General features: G+C 47.3%; 1 non-coding gene across 1 annotated transcript; it reads right to left on the reverse strand.

Annotated features, from left to right (window-relative positions):
- Positions 1–4,506: 4,506 nt before the first annotated feature.
- Positions 4,507–4,579, reverse strand: TRNAT-UGU (transfer RNA threonine (anticodon UGU)). The gene has a single exon. It is a non-coding gene; the product is annotated as a tRNA-Thr (tRNA).
- Positions 4,580–9,932: the final 5,353 nt, after the last annotated feature.

Raw genomic sequence — 9,932 nt, forward strand, 5'->3', positions numbered from 1 at the left:
TCTCTGTATGCAGTGCTTCTATAGGAGACCTTACCCCAGATCGCCGGTGCACCTGGGTTATTGTGTGTGCTAGTCCATAAGCCTGCTTGGAATCACACTGGATATCTCCATTTTGTCTTATAAATGCCTACAACCTGAGTTAATAAATCAACATTTGCTCAAACTGACACATATCCTTTGATATCCTGGGTGTTTTTTTGACATTAGGAAATCTAGCGTGGTATACCACACTTGCATAAGAACCGTATTTCCCCCTCCTGCCTCATCCCAGTTCTGAGAGGAAGCCTGTGACAAGCTTTCAAGGAAAGACTGTTTAACTGTGTTATCTCCTTTCCCCAGCCCAAAGCTCATGACGTGAACAAGAGCAAGTTCAGTTCTGTACCTCCAGCACTTACTATCATCATTGCCTGACAGGTTCTTCCTGTATAGCGCACAGACAAAGCCAATTCCCTGAGACCACAGTATTGCAGAAGAGATAGAGTTTAATAACACAAAGCCTGCCAAGTAGAAGGACTGGAGTTATTACTCAAATCAGTCTCAGAGAACTCAGAGGCTGGAGTTTTTATGGATAGTTTGGTGGGGGAGGGGCCAGGGAATGTGTGCTGCTGATTGGTTGAGGATGAAATTATAGGGGTGTGAGGAACAGTCCTGGTGCGCTGAGTCTGCCTCTGAATCGCAGCCACAGGACCTGTTGAGTCATGAATCACAAATCCGGATAGGGTTAGTTGGTTGCCAGAATGCAACCATCTGAAAAACATCTCAAAAGACCAATCTTAGGTGCTACAATAGTGATGTTATCATAGGAGCAATTGGAGAAGTCACAAGTCTCGTGACCTCTGCCCACATGACTCCTGAGCAGTAAGGGATTATAGAAACTCTGCTTACATTTGAGCAGAATTCAGACCCCTCCCATAATCTAGTGGCCTTTCAACAGTTTTACAAAGGCAGCTTCAGTCCCTGAGCAAGAAGGGAGTTAATTTTAGGGAGGGACTATTATCATTCTTGCTTCAAAGTTAAACTATAAATTAAATTCCTTCCATGGTTAGCTTGGCATATGTCAGGAATGAGTGAGGACAGCCAGCCCGTGAGGCTGGGAGTAAGAGGGGGTCTGCCATGCCAGGCTTCTCTCGCCATCATCATCTTTGCAAAGGAAGTTTCACTGTTTTGCCTTGTCGTGCACATACCATAATAAACCTAACTACATTTTATTTGAATACCTACTATGTGCCAAGGTTATACCTCATCTTGAACCTCAAAGCCCTGCTCTCTGTTGCCATATAACCTCCATTCAGATGAGAAAAGTGAAGCTTTGTGAGGTTAAGTGACTGGATGGCAGTGGAGTGAAGGAACAGGGAACAGGGAACAGCTCAGCTGGACTAGAACCAATGCCTGTTGCAATCTGCTGTGCACCTGCCTTCATGGAGGCCCTCAGTGAAGGACTATGACTTTTGAACTACGTATTTGAGGAATGAAGAACTAAGAGGGGAAATGGTCCCTGTTTTCATGAAGTTCTTCATATTATGCAAAACATCCAGAAGAGTGTAGTCAATTTGGTTTAAGGAGAACAAAAGCATAAAGTACCAGGGTTATTAACTTTCAAGGTCACATGATCACTGTTTTAGATGGGGCTGGACATACTCTGGAGAGATGTATTTTTGAAAAGACTTCCATTGAGCAGGTTCTATCTTTTGCCTTCAGGTAACCTTACCTAACAGGAACCCATCAAACCTCTCTTTTTCTCTTGTTCTGTCTTTACTGAAGATGCTCAACACTCATCATTGTTTTCTGCAGATCATTTTTTTGATCATCTTTAAGTCTTCTTCCTTCATCTTTCTCATATAGTTTTTCCCTTGCCTACCTTTATAGCTCTTATGAATACTCCGTAGGATTGAAATAAACTTCAGATTCTAACCAACTGCATATTTCACACTTTTAGCTTCTTTTCAGATGAAGACAGTAACATAAAGATGGAGGAGATTAACTCAGAGTTATTTGTTCAGAGAGCTGAAAACCCCAGGCCAGTTCGAGGAGATTGGATCTCACCTCTGCACTAAATGTTTGAGCCCACTCTGCTTTCTTTGCTCATATGGTCTTTCTTCAAACACACGTGGCAAAAATATAATCTGGACTGAAAGTGAGCTGGGGAAAGTGCTCAGAATTCATGTGTCAACATAACGGACTGCACACACCAAATTCAAGGCGTTTGGAACACTGTTTTGCAGTCAAAGGCTCTACCCCTGAGCTGTACCCCCTTCACCTTGGAACACTGTTTGCATTGGAGGGTAGTGGGTGGGTCTAGAACGGAGAACTGAACGGGATCTCTGAAATGTTGGAAAGGTGGGAAAAGACCGTTTTTCTGTAGGAAGTGGCTTTATTTTCTAAAAAGATGCCTGGTGATGCCGGTGAGCCTTCCTGGAAGGGCCTGGGACTCTCAGAAAACCATCTCTAGGGCATAGAAATGCCAAAATGTCTTCCTCTTCCTTACAGCCTAAGGTTTTGAAAAGTTCGGAAAGTTGAAAAATCCTCACATGAAGGTACTTGCTCTTTCTAGAGATCAGCTGGTGTCTGGGAAGGGGGAGGAATGAAGTGGGATTAGAGCTTCCCAAACTGCTCTTTCTTACTACTTTGTTACTTGATGACTGAGTAACTCAGAGTAAGCAGTCCTGGTACTGAGTTATTCAAGGATCTCAAATGGCTTTGCCAAGCGGCATTCAGTGTGTTAGTAAAGGGCCAGTATGTCCTCAGGGCACTGTGAGCATGTCACCTCCACAGCATTCCTAGCAGCAGATATCCTGACCACAGACGGCCAAAACAACTAACAAAGCGTGAGAGTGTTGAGTGTGTTTTCCTAGATCTGAAATATTGCAAGCCACACCAGAAAGTTTTACAGTTGCATCACTCCCAAAGCGAACTCAGTTTAAGAAACACATTCCCCGTGGTGGCTCACACCTGTAATCCCAGCACTTTGGGAGGCCATAGAGGGCAGATAACTTGAAGCCAGGAGTTCAAGACCAGTCTGGCCAACATGATGAAATCCCATGACTACTAAAAATACAAAAAATTAGCTCAGCGTGGTGGTGGGCATCTGTAATCCCAGCTACTCAGGAGGCTGAGGCAGGAGAATCACTTGAACCTGGGAGGCAGAGGTTTCAGTGAGCCAAGACTCTGGGTGACAGAGGGAGCCTCCCTTTCAAAAAAAAAAAAAGAAAAAAAGATTAAAAAAAGGAAACACATTCCCTCGCTTTGTAGAGCTTGTTCTGAAAAGATTTAATTTTCTCTAAACAAAGGCTGAGCTTACTGCTTGTCAGGCACTGTAGTGGCTCTGGGGAAATCCAGAGATGAAAGGGACTTTCTCTGGCTATTACAGTTACTTAGTGTGAGCCAGGTTAAGAATTAACTTAAAGGCAAGGGAGAGGACTCTGGCTCCCTAACCTGCACCATCTGACAGAAGGATAATGAGAGCTGCAGATGGGAGCCACAAATGTGATCTAAAATGTTCTAGTATATAATCCAATATACCCAAAAGATTATTTCGACATGTAAAATTAAGAAATTACTAGTGAGATGGCTTACATCCTGCTTTGGTTCCAAGTGTTTAAAATCCCCTGTGTTATTTTACTCTTTCAGGTCATCTCCATTGCGACTAGCCACGTTTCAGACACCCAGCGGTCACATGAGGCTTGTGGTTTCCTTACACACGGTCCTTTATCAAGCTCTGGCCCTGAGATCTGGGAAAAGAAATTCTGGGTTGGAAAAATTCCTGTGTTCAGAAAAGAGGCTCTTGGCACTTTGTCTGGTGACTCTGTAGTCACGCGGCACTGAGGAATTCAGGGAACAAACCGAGAGTCGGAAAAGCTGCAAACACTGGATCCCCACGCAGTCCGGGGCTGTTTATTTTTGGGAGTCGCCTTGGAGCCAGGCCGGGCTGTGGGGCCTGGGCTGCCACGTGTCAGCCACAGAGCCGGGCCACGCTGGCCGCGCTCGGCCCCGGCAGGGCGTGGAGAAGCGCAGCCGCCGGCCTCCGGGGAGGCGATGGGGAGCGGTGCCACAGCGCCGCCCGCCGGCCGCGTGCCGTCACTGCAGGCGCGGCGCTGCCTCCGCCCGCTCTGCTCGTCATTTGTCCAGTTCACCGCCAGGGCCTCCGCCTCCGCCTCCTCTTCATCCAGGGGACGGTGCTTGTGTGCAGGGCGTTGCATCCAAGCCCGAGGATTCTCAAGCCTCCGTTTCCGGTGCTTCGGCCTGCGGGTCCGGGTAATACTGGGGCTGCCGGGCCAGTTTCCCCTCCTCCTGCCCTTGCCTGATTCGTGTTGGGCGGGGCGTGGGGGAGGGATTCCAGGATTTTCTCTTCCGGGTCACTTCTAAAGCACATCAAGGATGCTCATCATTTGCATTTCAGGAGAACTGATGTTTATGCAGAAATAACGTTTTCGGAAGTCACGTTTGCCGTGTTGGAGTCCCTATTCTGTATTTAAATACCATGAATTAGAATAAAAACGAGCCCACAGGAGGCCCCAGCGAGGATCGAACTCGCGACCCCTGGTTTACAAGACCAGTGCTCTAACCACTGAGCTATGGAGCCCGCGTGTGGCCATGCTTCCTGGAATTCTCAGATCGTACCCACGACACTGCCTTACCTGGCGAGCTGAGCATTTGACTCCATGCATCTATTGTCGATGGTCATTATAAAGACTGAAATGCCAAAGAGCAATGCTCACAACACGATAAGTGGAAAACCCCGAAGCCTCAAACCGTACGTTTGTGATGGCAATACACTAAATCATACCTAAATTATTCATACAGACAAGGGCTGGGAGGGAAGGCGCAAAAATGAAATCGTGCGCTGCTCATATTCTCAGGGGTATGTTCACCCTGGATTAATCTTTCAATCTTGCTTCCTTGATAAATTGTATCAAGTTTGGCATTTGCAGGGAGGTGGGAAGTTACGGGGGTGTCTTTGTTTTCATAAACGAAGTTACTGATTTTGGACGAATTAATTGCGTCAACACATATTTATCGAGTACTGAAATAATGCCAGACAAGGCAGAGTGAAGGAGCAAAGCTCTGCCTGCGTTGTTTTCGGGATGGAGTCTCGCATTGCCGCCTGCGCCGCAGGGCAGTGGCTCGATCTCGGCTCACTGCAACCTCCGCCTCCTGGTTTCAAGCGATTCTCCTGCCTCAGCTTTCCCAGTAGCTGGGACTACAGGCGCTCGCCACCAGCTATTATTTTTGTATTTTTAGTAGAGATGGGGTTTCACTGTGTGGGCCAGGCTGGCCTTGAGCTCCTGACCTCGCGATCCGCCCGCCTTGACCTCTCAAAGTGCTGGGATCACCGGCGTGAGCCACCGCACCCGGCCCCTGCTCTTTTTTTTTTTTTTTTTTGAGACGGAGTTTCGCTCTTGTTACCCAGGCTGGAGTGCAATGGCGCGATCTCGGCTCACTGCAACCTCCGCCTCGTGGGTTCAGGCAATTCTCCTGCCTCAGCCTCCTGAGTAGCTGGGATTACAGGCACGCGCCACCATGCCCAGCTAATTTTTTTGTATTTTTAGTAGAGACAGGGTTTCACCATGTTGACCAGGATGGTCTCGATCTCTTGACCTTGTGATCCACCCGCCTCGGCCTCCCAAAGTGCTGGGATTACAGGCTTGAGCCACCGCCCTCGGCCCCTGTTCGTTTTTTAATGGTTGGGATCATGACGCTTCTTTCCCTTTTGGTTAATAAACCATTTACTGAAGGAAGGAAGTCATGGCCACAACATGATCCGTTACTGCGTGAGAGAGAGAATGAAGATCTTGCTCACTAAGTGGGCTGCAGCCTCTCCCTCACCTCCAAGGGTCTGCTTACACCCACTCTCTCAATGAGAGCTGCCTTGACCCCTAAAGCGGCACCATCCTCCTCATCCCGCTCTTTTTCCTCCGAACTGCTTAAACGTCTCTTGTAGTGGATAACGTGCCTATTGTTTATTCTTCCTCTTCTCTCTCTGTTTAAGAGTATCCGCTCTTTGAGGGCAGGGGCTCTCATCTGTTTTATTCACTGCTGTCTTCCCAGCACCTACAATAGTGTCTGGCACACGGCGGATGCTCAACAAATGTTGAAATAAATGACATCTCTGATGATGTTCATTTAGTAAATGAAGAGAGGAGAGAAATCAGGGAAGTGCTTTGGGAGCTGTCTGTCCTCGCATTTTGCCGTATTTTCACTTCTGCTGCCTCTCCGTCCACGTTGGAATTTTGCACCACCCTTTGTTTCTGCAGCCTATCTGGCTTCCTCCTTGTCCTGCTTCCCCAGCCGTTGTTCTGAGATTTACTGCCTCATGCATGGCTCTCCCTCTCCCCAGCTCCAGGGACCCTCAGTGCCTTCTCACTGTACTCAGGGTAAAGGTGGAACTCCTCAGTCAGTTTCATCTTTCATATGCAAGACTTCCCTCCCTCTCAGCTACCCGCAGGTACCTTCATCTCTCATCTCACATGGTTCCTTTCACCTAACATCTAAGCCTGATTTTAATGCGTATGTTGTCTTGGGAAGAGCCTTAGAGAGCTGGCTTATTTTCCATCCCAGACGTGATTTTGATGAGTGTATTAGTTGTCTGGGGCTGCTGTAATGAAGTACCTCACACTAGGTGACTTAAACACCTCCTGCAGCCTCTCCCTCACCTCCAAGGGTCTGCTTACACCCACTCTCTCAATGAGAACTGTATTATCTTCTGGTTCTAGAGGCTGAAGGTATGAAAGCAAGGTGTTGATAGGGTTGGTTCCTTCTGAGGGCAGTGAAGGAAGGATCTCCTTGGCTTGTAGATGGCCATTTTCTCCCTGTGTCGCCTCACCTCCATCATCTCCCCTCTATGTATAGCTCTGTATCCAAATTTCTCCTTTTTATGAGGACACCAGTCATATTGGGTTACCCTACTCACCTCACTTTAACTTGATTACCTCTGAAAAGACTCTTTCCAAATAAGATCACATTCTTAGGTACTGGGGATTAGGACTTCAACAATGAATTTTGGGGAGACATACTTCAGCCTGTAACAAAGAGATCAGGCATGCAGTAAAGGCAGAGAAGTAGGACCACAGCTTGAATTTCCCTTCTTCCATTTCCTCGACCATGGAGGGGGGCATACAGCACCCCCATCCCTCTTCCCAGGACTGATGCAAGTGATCTGGCAGCAGGAGGTGGTATTTGATAGACAAATGGAACCTCCCCTCTTTTTAATTCTAATTTCTGTAAGGTGACAAAAAGAACACTAAGTTAAATGATAAGATGAAATAAAGATACAGAAAGTAGACATCCTATAACAACAGTAAAGTGGAGGTGATATTTTGGCCCGTTTCAGAGCATTTTGAGGGATTCAAAGAATAATGAACTTGAAAGTACTAGGAAACCGTGAAGTGCCAGAAACTAACATGGAAGGAAATGTTCTCCAAAGGTTGAGCATTTACTTCTGGTCTATGATCCACCCTGAGCGGAAAATCGTGCGGAGAGATTCCAGCTTCTGGCACTGCCAGGAGGAAAGGCATCTCAGGGTACAGTTTTCTTCCAGCCAAAACCCTCAGCTGTTTTTTGTGTTAAAGGGACTTCTTTTTGCTTTAAGAAGATAGTTTCCTTTGCTCTCTCACCTCCTTCATTCTCTCCTTTGCCCCTTGCCTACATCTTCTCCCCTTCCCCACTGAATCCCTAGTATCCCTGAGGTGGTGAAGAAGCAGGAGACAGCCCGGGTCGGCTCTCCCAGCCACTTGGTGTAGGGGCTCTTGGCTCTCCTCTGAATCATTGTCCCACATACGTCATTTTCTCTTGGGAGCAGATCTTCTACTGTACTGTCCAAAGTCAGACTGAAGGTCAGAGGGTATGAGGATGTAAGGGCCAGAAGGAACCTTTAAGCTTATCTAGTGCCAGAAAAAAGCTGCAACTTGATGAGAAGAAGGAACTTTCATTCCATCATGTGTGAAATGATGTGTTAGGAACATTTTTAATCTTTTTTACTGGCTATTTTGAAATATACAATACATTATTGATAATTATAGTCACCTTACTATGCCATCAAACACTAGAATTTATCCTTCTATCTAACTGTATGTTTGTATCCACTGACCAACTCTATTAGTCTGTCCTGAGGCCGCTTTGAAGAACTGCCCGAGACTTGGTAATTTACAAAGGAAAGAGACTTAATCGATTCACAGTTCCACAGGACTAAGGAGGTCTCAGGAACTCACAATCATGGCAGAAGAGGAAGCAAACAAGCAAACACGTCCTTTTTCACATGGCAGCAGGAAGGAGGAGTGCTGAGCAAAAAGGGGAAAAGCCCCGTATAAAGATCTATCAGATCTCATGAGAACTCGCTCACTATTACAAGAATAGCATGAGGGTAACTACCCTCATGATTCAGTGACCTCCCACAAGGTCCCTCCCCCAACATGTGGGGATTACAGTTCAGATTACAACTCAAATGACATTTGGGTGGGGACACAAAACCAGACCATATCACCAACCTCTCTTCACCTCCCCCAACCCCGTCCTGGTTCCCAGCCTCTGAAAATTACCTAACTTTTGAAGCTCTTGTTCTTCATCTGCGAACTGGGGTAGGAGGGTACACACTTTCAGGGTGTAATGTGCTGCTGGGTACAAAGAGGTCAGCATAGGGCCAGCCTCACCTTCCTTCATGGACTGCACACCTGGACCTGTGTGGCTGGGTCTGCTTTCCTGCCTGACTTTCGATTACCTGTCCTCAAAGACAGCCCTCTCTTCCCCGTAAGGACCCCTGCGGGACCCACTATGCCCTTTATCCCTTGGACATTCAACCTCTCATGCTCAGCTGGATCCTTCCTGCCTGCTTCCAAGTCTCTCTAGTGGAAAATAGAATAAAATAAAAACTGCCCCCAACTCCAGTGAGTTGTCCCCTCACACTCACTCTGACCTTTATCCTTCGCACATGCCGCTTGCCCCATCTGTCTTCTGGCTGTACCACTGCACTGAATGACCCTCATTGGCAGCAGGCAAGCTCTGTGTGGGTGAAGCCTTGCTGTCCTGGCAGCACTTGAAGCCAATGACTGCTTTTCCTCTTGAAACTCTGTCTTGCACTGCCTTCCTGACCCATACGTACCCCGAGGGCCTGCCCACCTCCCAGGAACCCACTTCTCAGCTTTGCAAACTCACCTTCCATGAGAGCAGAGGGTGAGCACACACGGTCCTGGGGGCCAGCCTGCCAGTGTCTCAGTTTTGGCTTTGCTCCAGCCAGTTTTGGAGTTAGGTGGTCAGCTAGTCCAGACGTGGCCTCTGCTCTTGCCAAACATACAGTTTGTCTGTGGGGAAACAGACATTATTCAAATAGTGGGTGGACTGTGGGGACCAGCGCTAAGGCAGAGGAGTGGGCAGTACAGTCAACTCAGCTTCCTCATTTATACAATGGAAATGGTGATGATAATCACTGTAATATCATCTCATGTGGGGCTTGTGAAGGATAAATGAAATGATGTGTGTAAACACTTCACGCAGAGCCGGGCATCCAGAGAGTAGTAAGTGGTATAAATTACTTTTATTGTTAGTTGTATCTTAGAGTGCTGCATGAAGCTCTTCTGTTGTAGAAATGGGGTGACAGGCATAGAAAAGGGTGAGGAACGTGGGGCTCATTAGGCCAAAGCTTCTCTCAGGCACCTGCTGAGTGAGACATTATCGCTCTCCTTTGGGGGCTGAAATAGAAGCCAGTGAGTCATGTTCAGAAAGGGGAGATTCTCTCACCTCCGGAAAAATCACAGATTAGAATTAACCTTATTAAAGTCAGACAGGGCAGGCGTTCAGCGAGGCCAAGGAGAAGATAATCTTTCAGTGGACACAGCTGTCTTCTGTCTTGTCCCCTGCTCTTTGCAGCTTTTGGTAGAAGTTTCCAACACACAGGTACCACAGGAGCGTGGGATGGGGTTTCAATACTTTTTGGTGGTAGAATG

Source organism: Callithrix jacchus, chromosome 19, assembly GCF_049354715.1.
Source record: "Callithrix jacchus isolate 240 chromosome 19, calJac240_pri, whole genome shotgun sequence".
Taxonomy (NCBI): Eukaryota; Metazoa; Chordata; class Mammalia; order Primates; family Cebidae; genus Callithrix; species Callithrix jacchus.